This window comes from Pinus tabuliformis, chromosome X (assembly GCF_031772625.1).
Source record: "Pinus tabuliformis cultivar Carrire ecotype Pingquan chromosome X, CPIR1, whole genome shotgun sequence".
In the NCBI taxonomy this organism is placed as follows: Eukaryota; Viridiplantae; Streptophyta; class Pinopsida; order Pinales; family Pinaceae; genus Pinus; species Pinus tabuliformis.
In genome coordinates, this window is record NC_142308.1 from 467,778,465 (window position 1) to 467,792,695 (window position 14,231).

Genomic DNA, 14,231 nt, shown 5'->3' on the forward strand with positions numbered 1-14,231 from the left:
ATAAATAAAGGGTAGGTAGAAGAAAGGTTGCAAATACACAAGGTTACTAAGTCAAAAGCACATTTATCATGCTTAATCATATGTCTCATGTGCAAGAGGATTTATGAGAAAGCAAAGGATATCCACCAAGCTTGTTTAACTAATTTCCCCTCATTTCACTATACCCCCACATACTTATTTTCTAATTTCCCCATTATCCCTTCATTACTTATAAAATACCCTTTTTCCCTTCATTTTGATCTTTACCCCTTGGTTTCACACATTCCCTAGAAATTACCCTTCAAAACTCATCCTCCCTTCCTGAAACCCCTTTCCCTAGTGTGAAACGCATTCCCCATTACAAATATCACTTTCTCCCTTGTTAATTTCCATTCTTTCCCCTGAAAAACACATAAAAACCCCCTTATCCTAAGTTTTTATGCCCCCGCTTTATCTAATTAACTTCCTCGCTTCATATTTCGCCAACAAACCCTTTTTAACCCACCAACCCTTGGTGCAGTTAGAAAACCCCCACCACATAACCCATGGTCCCACTTTATTAACCCGCTGCTTATATTAAAAAACACGACAATTATGCGCTAATTAATTACATTTCTATGTAATTAAACCTCGGGCCCTGCAAATCACTTTCTCGATTCCCTTCGTGCAACTCAACTGCACGATAGCCCTCCAATCTGCTAACCCCAAATCCAACAGTGTACATCCATATCGCGTGGGTTCATCGTTCGATTGATAACAACCCGAGAGCACGTGAGATTCACATTTTGCCTGGGCACTGTTTTTCTATGTGGTGATACCAGGGTAGATCACGTGCTCATGAAAAATACTACCCACCCTCCAAAAGCGGTGAGATGGACCAGAAAACCACCTCCCTGCCCAAACCAAAAACTGCCCACTGTTCATTGATTATTTCCACACCAAAATGTGACCGTTACCCGTTAAAAGGCCGAAAATGCCCCAATTCGCTCTTTTCTTGCATTTTCACTATAAACTGTTGTTGAGCCATTTGCGACACCCTGATCCTTTACGACCAATTTGACCACCCTCTGCCACCTAAAGAAGTTTCGGATACCAATTGAAGCAACTAGTTGATAGTTGAAAGCTGCAGTACCTTCTGCATTCACCACTGAACCCAGTCTGCACGTCAAACCATCAATTTCCAGGTATTCTTGGAAAAAACCAGAATGACCTTTGAAATTAGAAAACATACAGTTTAAATTGAAAGGTTAATTGACTAAATTAATTAAACAAACTTTCCTGAATTGAGAAGAAAAACTTATTTGTATACCCCAAACCCTTCTTTTACAGACTGTAACTACCCTCCCACTACCAGAGCTTCTAAACCTCACTCCTGAATCTACTACAAGCCTAATTCATATCTGTATACCCAATTATGGCTTCCTAAACCTCTCTAGACGTGAGACCTATAGAAACCCCTCACCTGGACATTGACCACCTTGCATTAGTAGACATAGATTCCAAAAAAAGGACACAACTTCCCTTGCCTACCTTATAAAGCTCCACTGCTGGAGTAAGGACAAATTCTTTGACCAGAATGATGGCATTCACCTTTGGGAATCTAATTTGCCCAAGTATTTGTTCCCAAAAGTGCACCCATTCCCAGAAATCATCCACTTTTGTTATGCTTGCTACATTCTCAGCCAAAGAGCCATTGTCACCCCTAACTGGCAAGTTTTATTCACCATCACTGCAGAATCCATTAACCAAATTCTGCAAGTCCAACCAAGCCCAAATCAGACCCCCCTTTCTATTAAAGGCTTGCTTGACCTCTATACCAAGTTAGACCGTCCTAGGATAGCCCACATCTTTCAAACTTTCATCATAGAGGAGTTTCATACTCCTACAGAAACTCCTCCATATGTTGCCACCATTTTTTAGAGAGAGGTAGACAAATCATAACCATGCTCTCCTGCATTCTAGGATACACTACAGATGAACATGTGGATGAGTTTTTCCTTGCTTTCCATTCCATATTTAGCCCAAGTAAGCCTCCTGCTGTAATTTAAAACTATGCTCAGTTCATAGCAGATAGGATGCATGAACAATTCACCAGAATACCAACTGAGAGAGTTTTCAAGTATTCTTTAGTTTTATTTCATATGTTCTTATACTACCAATGAAATAAATTCCCTGTCAACATTCAGAAGTTGGATACCAAAGGAAACCCAAGATCAGTTATATATTGGACACCCTTGATCCAAAAGTACTCCACTATATTCACTTACAAGGACTTCATTGATTCATTTGTCCATCCAGTTATGAATATGCTAACCAGTAGCCCTCAACCTAGAATCAGTCAAGAGATCAAAAGGGTGTTACAGTTGGCAAAGAACAGTAAGGTGGGAGACTGGTATTTGTACCAGAACCACACAAAGATAAGAATATATGGATGCCAACTTTCCCCTTACAAACTGCCCAAATACCTCCCCATGAGGATATTTGCACTAGAATACTTTAGGCAGATTATAAATTTTGATGAAGTAAATTTCCTATCAGCTAGGAAGAAGACCCAATTCAAAATAAAAAATCAATTGGGCCCCTTCATTTGTAATACTAGAGAAGCTAGACCAGAGGTAGATAGGATTTTGCAAGAAATGAATTTCAAGAACAACTTTATGTGGTAGTATGACCCTCATGGAGTCATAAACAAGCTAAGGATAAAGGTCAAATTGGGACCTTTCATCCATCATCCCAGACCAGACATTGAGAGGTTTTCCAACCAATCAGAATGGTTGGAAAACACTCTAATAGACATGGAAAATATTGTAGTTTATGTAGAAAATACATTTATTGTTGTAGAGAAACAAATTGATACAAGTTCCTTCCTGAAGGTTCCAAAACTAGGAGAACCAATGACTCGTATTTTACAGACTCCAGCAAATGAGGATAGAAACGAAAAGAGAACCAGGGAGGAGGGTTCCAATTCAGCCATGGAAACCATGGGTGAATAGTTTGAGATCAGTTACAGGAGGAGGCCAAGCTTAATCATGTAACTAAATAGGAAGATACCATTGACTCAGTGGAAATCACTGACACTGATACAATGGTGGAAAGAATCAAAGGCATGGCAGCTTCGGGAGAAACTCACTAGCCCTCAACATCAAACACTTAACTTATTAAGAGACAGCTCAGTGTTGAGGTTTCTTCATTCACTAGGCCTGTGGATAAAGAAAAGGATATCAAGGACAGATACAAGGAAATCAAGTTTAGGAATGAGAAGTTGAAGGCTGAAACTTATGCCTAATACATCAAGCAGACACCATCAAATCAAAGCAAGTTGATGTCAGCCTTTGACATCAAAACAGGAAAAATGTAGATGTCATTCATGCAACCTACAGTCCAGTAGCTGAAAACATCAACTGACTATAGGAAAATGGATTTTGAGGTTTTGGCCAGGGATGTTCATCCCATTGACCAAATTGAGTTCCAGAAGCAGGCAGGTGAGATGATCTATTCCACCTTGACAGGTAAAGCTATGGTTGCACATAATCTGCAAAGTTCATTGGAAACATAGTACAAATTGGAGAAGGCCTCCTCACGGGCCAAGGACAAAAGGATCAAGTCACTAGAATACTTGGTGATTGAGTTGGGACATGATCCCAATGATATCAAGGCTACTCAGAAGTTAATAAAGAAAAAGAATGAGGACATTGCTGTTCTCAAAAAACAACTGAAACTTCCTCATTTAGAGCATCCATATACAGAAGGGGCCCTTGAGATCTAAACTCATCGGGAGGAGATGATGGACCTTCTTCTCCAACTTAATGGTCAACTAAAGGAAATGGAGAAGGAGTTAGACAACTTGATATAGTTAAAACAAGCTAGTCTTGAGACTTCCCCTGCCACTGTCATTCCAACAGTTACCACAGCAGTACCATCCACTTTGGCAGCATCATTGGCTCCTACAACTCCAATGGCTATAGCACTACCAGCTGCCACAAATCTGCATCAGCAATAGGTTTGAAAATAGCAGCAGCTCAGCCAGGTGATGGGGCAAGTAAGTTGGTCAAGGAAATGGAAGACATGTCCATTCAGACCACATAAATAAACAAGCTTAAGGAAAAGATAACCAGTCTAGAGAATGATAACAAGCTTGCCCAGATTATGCACAAAGAAGAAGTACAAAAGTAAACAAAAATGAATGAAAGGATAAAGAGATTAGAGAAAGAGTTGACATTAAAGGAGCCACTTGGCCAAGCCAAGGAATAGTTATGGGCCAATATCATTGACTCTGTCAATGATATTTGTCCATCCATTCAAGTAATCTTTGAGTAAAAAGACTTAGTGAAATAGGTTATAGAAGCCATACAGAGAGTTAAAGCAGAACTGGGATATATGCCAGAGGAAGCCACTAGAATAATTCATTTCCTCAACTCCAAGAACAAATATGAATTACAGGAGATCGAAATCCCTGATAGGACTGGCACAATACTAGAGGTAAAAAAGGTCCTCACCAAGATGAATTTAATGATGAACCTTGAAGATAAATGCCAAACCATGCATCTGGCTATAGACAAGTTCATGGTTAAGTTTGATGTTTTAAGGAAGAAAGGTCTGCCAAATCCCTTGGTAATAAATGACAAATTGATGCCACATGAAGACTACAACAGAAGAATTAGAGAAGTGGCAAGGGATGGGGTAAACACTTCCTCTATGAAGGGGATTCCTACTGGAAAGGTCCTATATCAGACCTTTGAAAACTTGTTTTACCTCCAACATGAGGTAAAACACCTTTTTGTAAATAAACCCACTTTTTCCAAATACACTGAAGCAGAAGAAATATACAGGAAAATGGTAAATATCCAACTACCAAATGTAGACACATGGGATAAATTGAATGACTTACTTTAAAGATACACAATCAAAATGTAAAAATGTACAGTAAGGGTGAAAATGACACAGTAAAAGGAAAATGACAGATCAGCCAGGTAAAAGAGTATCAGTTGGAAGGTCAAAGTAAAAAGAAGAGCCAGCATGAAGACAAACAACAAGGCAGAGAATAAAAAACAAAATATCAGAGCATAAAGAAAAACACAACCTAATAAACAGGGACAACATACAACAATTGAACATTTGTCTCTATCTTCTTGCATGAAGATATTTCTTTCTCCTAGATTAATTCCCAAGATAGTTTGGGATATTTTGTAAACTACTTTAGTATAAATACTTCATAATTCGAAGTATTGAGTGTGGATTGCTATACATTTGTAGAGTTGTATTGATCATAAACCTGAGGGTTAATGTACCAATTTTTCAAGTCAGCAAACTAGACTGAGGAATAAAAATATTGCATTACAGAATTCATGTGTTGAGATATTACAGTGAAGTATTTTCTTTGTCAAATTTTTTATCTTCTTATGTATTTCAAAAACATACATGTTATCTAAAGTAAATGAATTAACTGGAAATTTATCTCAGAAGTTGTTTAAGTACACTATGTTTTGAAAAGTTGATCATTTCTATGTTTTCTTCTAATATCTGGATCTGAGAATCCTTAATTTCTCTCCCATCCCGGTTAACCTCTTTCACTTTTTTCATAGTCCGGCCTAAGGAACCCTTAATTTCTCTTTGGATCCGATTGAAACCAACTTCACCATCCAACCTTAAGATCTGAAATAACTCAACTACCTTGACCTATAGACACTATTTTTAGAACTTGATCCAGACTTGTTTGCTTGACATTTGACCCCATAACCCAATGGTAAACAACATCCCTCTATCCATCTAAGTAAGTTTTTGGGTTGTGTTATATTCTTTCCACAACTAGCCCACATAGTTAACTGGGGGGTTAGAGGGGGGGTCACAGGGGGTTTGAGGGGTACCTGTAACCCCACTCTATGGGATCCAGGGTAGCGCCCCAGAAAATTTTGGTTTTGGACCCTATGTTAGGTTGGGCGGACCCACCTTTGGTTTTGTGCATGATTTTCACACATGGTTTTGGACGCAATGGTTTTCGGTCCATGGTTTTAAATGCGATGTTTTTTCGGTCCATGGTATTGGATGCTTCAGCATGTATGAATATGTATCGTAACATTGAAAGGAATATAATGAAAAAATTGAGCTGGTAGTCCCAGTTTTGGGATCCAGGGAAAATCTCTATGTATATGTGTTCTATGTGTTATGCTCTCGCATTGTTTATTTTCTGTGTTTTAGAATTCATATGCAGGTAATTTTTGTACGGGGTTAAAACCTACATTTGGTATCAGAGCTATTTTGGCTTCAAGGGGACGCCTTTGTTGCTGAGGGTTTTCGCTTGGGCCTGTGGTAGATCTTGTTCAGTGGGAGATCTGCGAGATCAATTATGTTGGTGAAAGAAGATGGCGAGCAGTGGAAAGATAGAGATCGAGAAATTTAATGGTCAAAGTTTTGAGTTGTGGAAACTCAAGATGGAGGATCTGTTGGTGGATAAAGATCAGTGGATCGTTGTAGATCTGAGTACTAAACCAATGGGAGTGTCCGATGAAGAATGGAAGAAGTTGGAACGGAAGGCAAAGAGCACAATAAGATAGTGTGTTTCAAATTCCGTATTGTTGAATGTATTAGGGGAAGCTACGATGAAGGCTTTGTGGGACAAGTTAGGGACTTTGTACCAATCTAAGTCTCTGGTGAATAAATTGTTCCTGGGGAAAAAGATGTATAACCTGAGGATGAAAGATGGAGACTTGGTGACAGAGCATCTAAATGCATTTAATACTATGGTAAGTTAGTTAGCATCTGTTGATATTAAAATTTCAGATGAAGATAAGTGCATCAGTTTGTTGTGTTCTCTACAAAATTCGTGGGACAGTCTGGTTATTGCAATAGGTAGCAATGCAACTGCCTTATAGTTTGATGAAATAGTCTCAGCCTTGCTGGTGGAGGAGATGAGACAGAAAAATACGGAGAGCCAAAATGTTGATGCCTTGTCTGTACAAGGATGGTCCTAGAATAGAAACAAAAATAAGTCATTGAGTGGGATATCTAAATCTAGAGGGAGATCTAAATCTCCAGGAAAACGTGTAAAGGTTGTGTGTTGGAAATGCGGAAAGGAAGGGCACTACAAAAGGGACTATAAATCTAAAGCTCCTGATAAAGGAAAGGGATCTGATGATGCTCCTTCTGTAGAGGCAAAAACCGCCTCAGATGAAGGTGGGGATGTGTACTTGGCTTCTTCAAGTACACATGTAGATCATGAGGCATGGTTGATTGACTCAGGTGCATCCTTTCACTTCACTCCCCATAGAGAGTGGTTCTGCGAGTATGAGAAATATGATGGTGGTGATGTCTTCCTGGGGGATGATAGGAAGGATAGAATCATTGGTCGTGGAAAAGCAAAGTTGAAATTGCAAGGTGGAAGGGTTAGAACACTTCTGGGTGTTTTGCATATTCCTACGTTGGCCAGAAATCTGATTTCTGTAAGAAAGTTGGATGATGCAGGTGTAAAAATAGTGTTCGAGAAGGATACCTGCAAGATGGTTCGGGGAGCACTGGTATTGATGCGGGAGTTCGGATTGGAACTCTGTACAAGCTGCAAGGTAGCACGATTGTTGATGGGTGCAATAGTTCAGTGGTTCCTAGAAGTGGAGCAGAAAAGATAGTGGTCTCTTGAGAGAAGACCATGTTGTGGCATCAAAGTCTTGGACATATTGGAGAGAAGGGCCTTCAAATATTTCATGGTAAAGGTATGGTAGAAGGTATGAGTAATATCTCTCTAGATTTTGATTTCTGTGAAAATTATGTATATGGGAAGCAGAATCAGGTGAGCTTCCCCTCTGGGGGTAAGAGGGTGAAACAAATATTAGAGCTTGTGCACAGTGATGTGTTTGGACCTGTGAAGGTTCCATCACTGGGTAAGTCTGTGTACTATGGATCATTTATAAATGACTTCTCAAGGAATACATGGATATAGAAATCTGAAGTCTTTGACAGGTTTAAATAATTTAAGGCTCTCGTGGAAAATCAGACAGAGAAGAAGATAAAGGTGTTGAGGACAGATAATGGTGGAGAGTTTTGCAGCAAGGAATTTGAAGAATTATGTAAGAAGTGTGGTATATCACGGTAGAAGACTACTCCATATACACCTCAGTAAAATGGAGTTGCAGAAAGAATGAACAAGACATTGATGGAAAGGGCAAGAAGCATGCTCAGTGGTGCAAGGGTTAGGAGAGGAATTCTGGGCAGAGGCAGTGGATACTACATGTTACCTAGTCAACAGGTCACCTTCATCAGCATTGGAGGATAAGACTCCACAAGAGGTATGGACTGGTAAGAAACCATTTCTTTCACATCTAAGGGTATTTGGATGTGATGCATATGTACATGTTCCAAAGGAGAAAGGAACCAAGTTGGATAGTAAATATGAAAAGTGCATCTTTATTGGGTATAAGGATGGTTTAAAGGGTTATAAGCTTTGGAACCCAGTAACAAGGAAGGTTGTGTACAGTTGAGGTGTGGTGTTTAGAGAGGTGAAAGATGTTATTAAAAATGAAGTCCAACTAAAATAACCTGAGAAGATAGATTTTGAGATAAAGGAGGAAGAATCAGACTCTACAGAAGAGGAGGAATCAGAAGATGAAGAGCCACAAACTCCGGTTGTGAGAAGATTAGTTTGAGAAAGAAGGCAGCTAGAAAGGTATAGTCCTTCTACTTTCTGTTCAAATTTTTCTTTGTTTGTTGCTGATGATGATCCCAGAACTGCGAAGGAGGCAATGGATTCAGAGGATGGAAAACTCTGGAAAGAGGCCATGGTTTATGAAATGGCATCTTTGCACAAAAATGAGGCTTAGGATCTGGTGGAGTTGTCGGCTGGAAGGAAACCCATTGGCAGCAAATGGGTGTTAAAAAAGAAGACAAATTCAAAAGGAAAAGTGGAGAAATACAAAGCTCGGTTGGTAGCAAAAGGTTATTCCCAGGTGCTGGGAATTGATTTTGGTGATATTTTTTCTCCTATTGCCAAGGTAACTTCTATTAGATTGTTCTTATCTATTGCTGCTGCTTTTGATTTTGAGGTAGAACAGATGGATGTGAAGACAACATTTCTTCATGGGGATCTGGAAGAGGAGATCTACATGAAGCAACCTGAAGGCTTTACGGTGAAGGGTAAGAAAGAACTAGTATGTAAGTTAAAGAAGTCTCTGTATGGGTTAAACTAGTCACCAAGGATGTGGTATTAGAAATTTGATACATTTATACGAGGACTTGGCTTCACCAGAAGCAAAGCAGATCACTATGTGTATTTTAAATTAATTGGTGACCGTGTTATTTATCTGGTCTTTGTATGTGGATGATATGTTGTGGGTTGGAAATGACAAAGAAATTATCCAAGATTTAAAGACCCATTTTTCCTCCAAATTCGACATGAAATATCTTGGTGTTGCAAACTATATTTTGGGCATGGAAATTAAAAGAGATCGGACAAAGAGGAAGCTCTGGTTAAACCATAGGACGTATGTCGAGACAATATTGCAGAGGTTTAATATGCAGGATAGTAAACCAGTGAAGGTTCCTATTCCTGTAGGTGCAAGGTTATCTACTGAACAGTGTCCTAAGACACAAGAAGATGAAGAGGACATGTCCCATGTTCCATATGCAAGTGTAGTCAGTAGCCTGATGTATGCAATGCTCTATATTAGACCAGAAATTTCACATGCAGTGGGAGTATTGAGCGGGTTTATTTCAAAACCAAGGAAGGAGCATTGGATAGCAGTGAAGCGGGTTTTCAGGTATTTGCGTGGCACTAGTGATTATGGTTTGTGCTACCAAGGAAGACCAGGATTAGACAGAGTGTTGGATATTCATGGCTTTGTTGATGTAGACTGGGCTGGAGATCTGGATCAAAGAAGATCTACAAGTGGGTATGTGTTTAACCTATTTGGGGGTGAAGTTAGTTGGATGAGTAAGAAACAATCTGTAGTGGCACTATCAACTACAGAGGCAGAATACATGGCAGCCACTCATGCAAGCAAGGAAGCAGTTTGGTTACAGAGATTGTGTTCAAGTATGGGGTTAGTACAGGAAGTTATAAGGATAGACTGTGACAGCTAAAGTGCAATTTTCTTGGCAAAGAACCCTGCATATCATTCAAAGACAAAGCACATTGATGTTCAGTATCACTTTGTCTTTGTTAATTTCCTTCACCATAATAAATCAAATGAACACCCACATTAGGATGTTTTGCCTAACATTCATCTTGGAATACATGTCCCATGAACTTGGTTATTATTTTTCCTTTTTTAACTTTATTACATGGAATTTTAACGAGGGTTGTTACAAAACCCTCCCCTTGGGGGAACACTGCCCTTGGTGTTCAATGACACCTTTAAACCAAAAAACATGTTGAAAACAAAACATATTGCCTATGGAGCTTTATAACATAGCTCATTGCAATAGTTACATTAAACCACTACTGAGAAAAATGACATATATAACGTTTACTGGAGATTTATAACACAGTTCATTATGGTATTTATAATAAAGACCACATATACTTATGCACATTTGCTTCAACCAAAAACTAACCATATATTTCATGTATCTTTATAAATACAACTCAATGCAATATTTATAGTAATATACACATATACACATATGAAGATTTGCTCAACAGACAAATAAAAGGATGCGATGCCTCCATTCGCAAGAAGGGAATCTAGAGGCTTACACCTCCACCCTCAAAAGTAGTACTATGATTCACCTTCTTCCCAGGAATTCCAGAACCCATTACCAAAGCCAAAGCTACATCCAATGTCTAGTGCTACAGTCTTGTGCCACTTGTCCTCTCAATGAATAGTTACCAGCTGATTGTTCCAAGGCACACTCCCAATGTGCATCTGATTCCATCTAGAAATGCTAAAGACCAAAAACCAATACATCCAAAAACTTTCCCTTTTCTGCTACACAGTCCCTTAGGAAATTTGGTCATCCCCTTGCATGCAGTCACTCACCTTCCAATTTCCCCAACATCCCTTATCCCGGGTGACCCATCCCTTGGCAAGGTTTCCTCGCATTAGAAGGTACAAAGACCAAGGCATATCCCTACCTCAAAACCATCATATTGGTCATATCATGTTCATGGAAATCAATGGATTCTATTGGGTACCAGTGTCCCACAATGGCCCTACCTTTGAAGTGCTTTATCAACATACTTCTACTTGTTCCAATTCCTTTTTTTGTTGCTACTAATTCTTGCAATAATTTTTAACCACCCAAACCGAGCATTTTCATGCTTTCCTATACTAAGCACATAAGTGCTATTAGATTCAAAACGAATTGAAATAAACTCAAATAATACCTCGTTCATGGCCTATCAATAAGGGACACTTGTAATTTTTCTCACTTCCTATCACAACAAGTCAAACTAGTTGTTTGATTGAATCATCATGTATAAACATATCGCATCTGGTTAGCTCAAAATGAAACCATCATAATCAAAATCGTAGATCACATGTCATCATTATAAATCAGAGTCATTGATCCCATGCATAATAAATAAATAAATTCCAATATTTATCGTTTAATTGGTATTTTTCTTTTTCGTACACACACCATATCAGTTGCCACACTCACAAAAACATCCAATGCCTTATTTTCAACCACGTACGCATACACATAGTGTGTATCAGACATATATAACCACACACGACATAAAACACCATAGAATACATGCACCTACACATGACATACAACACATACACCTACACCTGGTGTACAACACAACACATAAACTTGCATCTGTTGTATGACACAACACATACTCCTACACCCCATGTACAACACAACACAATAGATATGTAAAGTACAACAACAAAAAATACACATGTCACAATACTGTGACTACGCAATGCACATACACATCACCATATGTACACAAAACAACATGTACAACATGCACACAATACCACATGCGCACAACACAACATGTATGACATGCACACAATACCACATGTATAACATGCACATAATAACACATGCACACAACACAACCTGTACTACATGCACACAATACCACATGTACAACAGTATCATAGGTACAACATGTACACTTTACCACCTGTACGTAGCACCACCTGCACAACATGTACAAAACACCACCTGCATAATGTGTACACAACACCACATGTACACAAAACCACCTGCACAACGTGTACATAGCACCACATGTACACAAAACCACATGCACGACATGTACACAACACCTCCTTCACACAACACCCCATGTACAACATGTACATGGAACCACATGCCCACAACACCACATGTACAATCATATACACAACACCACATGTACATAGGACCATATGTACAACATGCACACAATGCCATATGTACACAATGCCATATGTACACAACACCACATATACAACATGCACAAAGCACCTTATGTATACAACATTACATATCCAACATGTAAACAACACCATATGTACACAATACTACTTATCCAACATGCGCACAACACCATATGTATACAACACTGCATATCCAACATGCACACAACAACATCTCCAAGCAACACTGCATAAAAAACATGTACACAATGATATCTATACATAGAATTGCATAAAAAATATGGACACAACACCATATATTCAACAAGCACACAACATCATATGTACACAATACTACATATGCTACATGTACTCAACACATAACTGCACATCCTAAGACCACGTTGTCCTTACCAAATGAAGTTGGTTCTAGTGTTTTATCCATGCTTATCCTAGCATGCCGCAAACCACATTGTTTTCATTCCACTTATGTATCCCACAAAATAACCTGTGCATAACATTGACATAGTATAATCCCATAAAATAAATTCATAACCACATGATATTGACCTTGTATATTTGTCAGGACTACTCTTCCCACTCGATTCCTTATAAACCAAGAATCTCTTCATGCCATTCACCTCCATAAGCAATCATTCCTCCACAAGAATGATTCTTGATGACTCTGTTAGACAACAACATACATAAATACATATATACATATAAACATGAGCACAAAACAATCATGATCCATGGTGACCTTGTCATACAACATCATACGTACATAAATAAATACATATATAGACATCATCATAATCATAATCACAACATATTACAAAATATCATAAGGTTAAGGTTAAGAGAAATCCCTTTATCTGTGCACAACATGCACAACATTGAGAACTGTAGGAATTTACAAGGTAAGTTCGTTAGATAGAACATCAAAGGACACTTCTCACAAACAGATCACAGATCATTAAACCAGTATTTTTGACGTGGTTAAAACCCTCAAGGAGGGAAACAGTGCACAGCTTGAGCCAACGCGGCCACTTCAGGCAATTTATTAGTGTAAAAGAAAGAAAATTTACAGAAGCTTCTCTCATGAATGGTCACCTAACAAATGACCCTCCATGCACTTTAAATAAAGATCATGGACCAATCGGGTGTTAAGCCATGGATCAAGCATCGGTAATACCGAGGAGAGAATGAATCATCAGATTACTTCATGCCTAGAACATATCGTGATCGTCGGATTGTAAGTTACAAAAATTACATACTAAAGAAACAAACTTTACCTAACTATACACTAGACCAAGTTATACTTAATTATTTCCTATGTGTCAGAATATCCTAACATCCCCCGTTAAGAACAACTTGGGATAGGATTGAAGGATGTACAAACATAACACAATGGGAGAAGGAAAGAGGCATTAGAGCCTATCCCCTCTTAGTGAAAACTTCCTGAACTCCAACTATAAATCAAAGTTTAGTAAACTTCACCTTTGTCAGAGCCTTTCCAAAGATGTCTGCAACTTGATCATTGATTGAACAATAGTGCACTTCAAGAACATGGTCATGATTGTACTTTTTGATGAAGTGCATGTGTAGTTCAATGTGACCTCTGCACTAATGTTGGAATGGATCTTTGCATAGTTGAAAGGTACTTTGATTATCACACCAAAGTGTAGTCGGATGTTTCTGCTGAAAACCAAACTCTGACAGGATCTAACGAAGCCACAAGGCTTCCTTACTAGCTTCAATGGCACCACGATACTCTACTTCTACTAAAGAAAGAGAAATGGCACTTTGTCTCTTGCAAGCCCATGTAATAGGTCTAGAACCAAGAGTGAAGACATAACCTGCAGTAGACTTCTGATCATCAGGGTCACCAGCCCAATGAGAATCAGTGAAACCAACCAATAGAGGAGATGCTTCTGCATGGTAATGAATCCCAAACTAAATTGT

The 14,231-nt window shown here is 38.8% G+C and overlaps 1 pseudogene; it reads right to left on the minus strand.

The window, feature by feature from the left end:
- Positions 1-938: 938 nt before the first annotated feature.
- The window catches only part of LOC149140693 (protein PIN-LIKES 5-like), a 33,996-nt pseudogene continuing 20,703 nt past the window's right edge, over positions 939-14,231 (minus strand).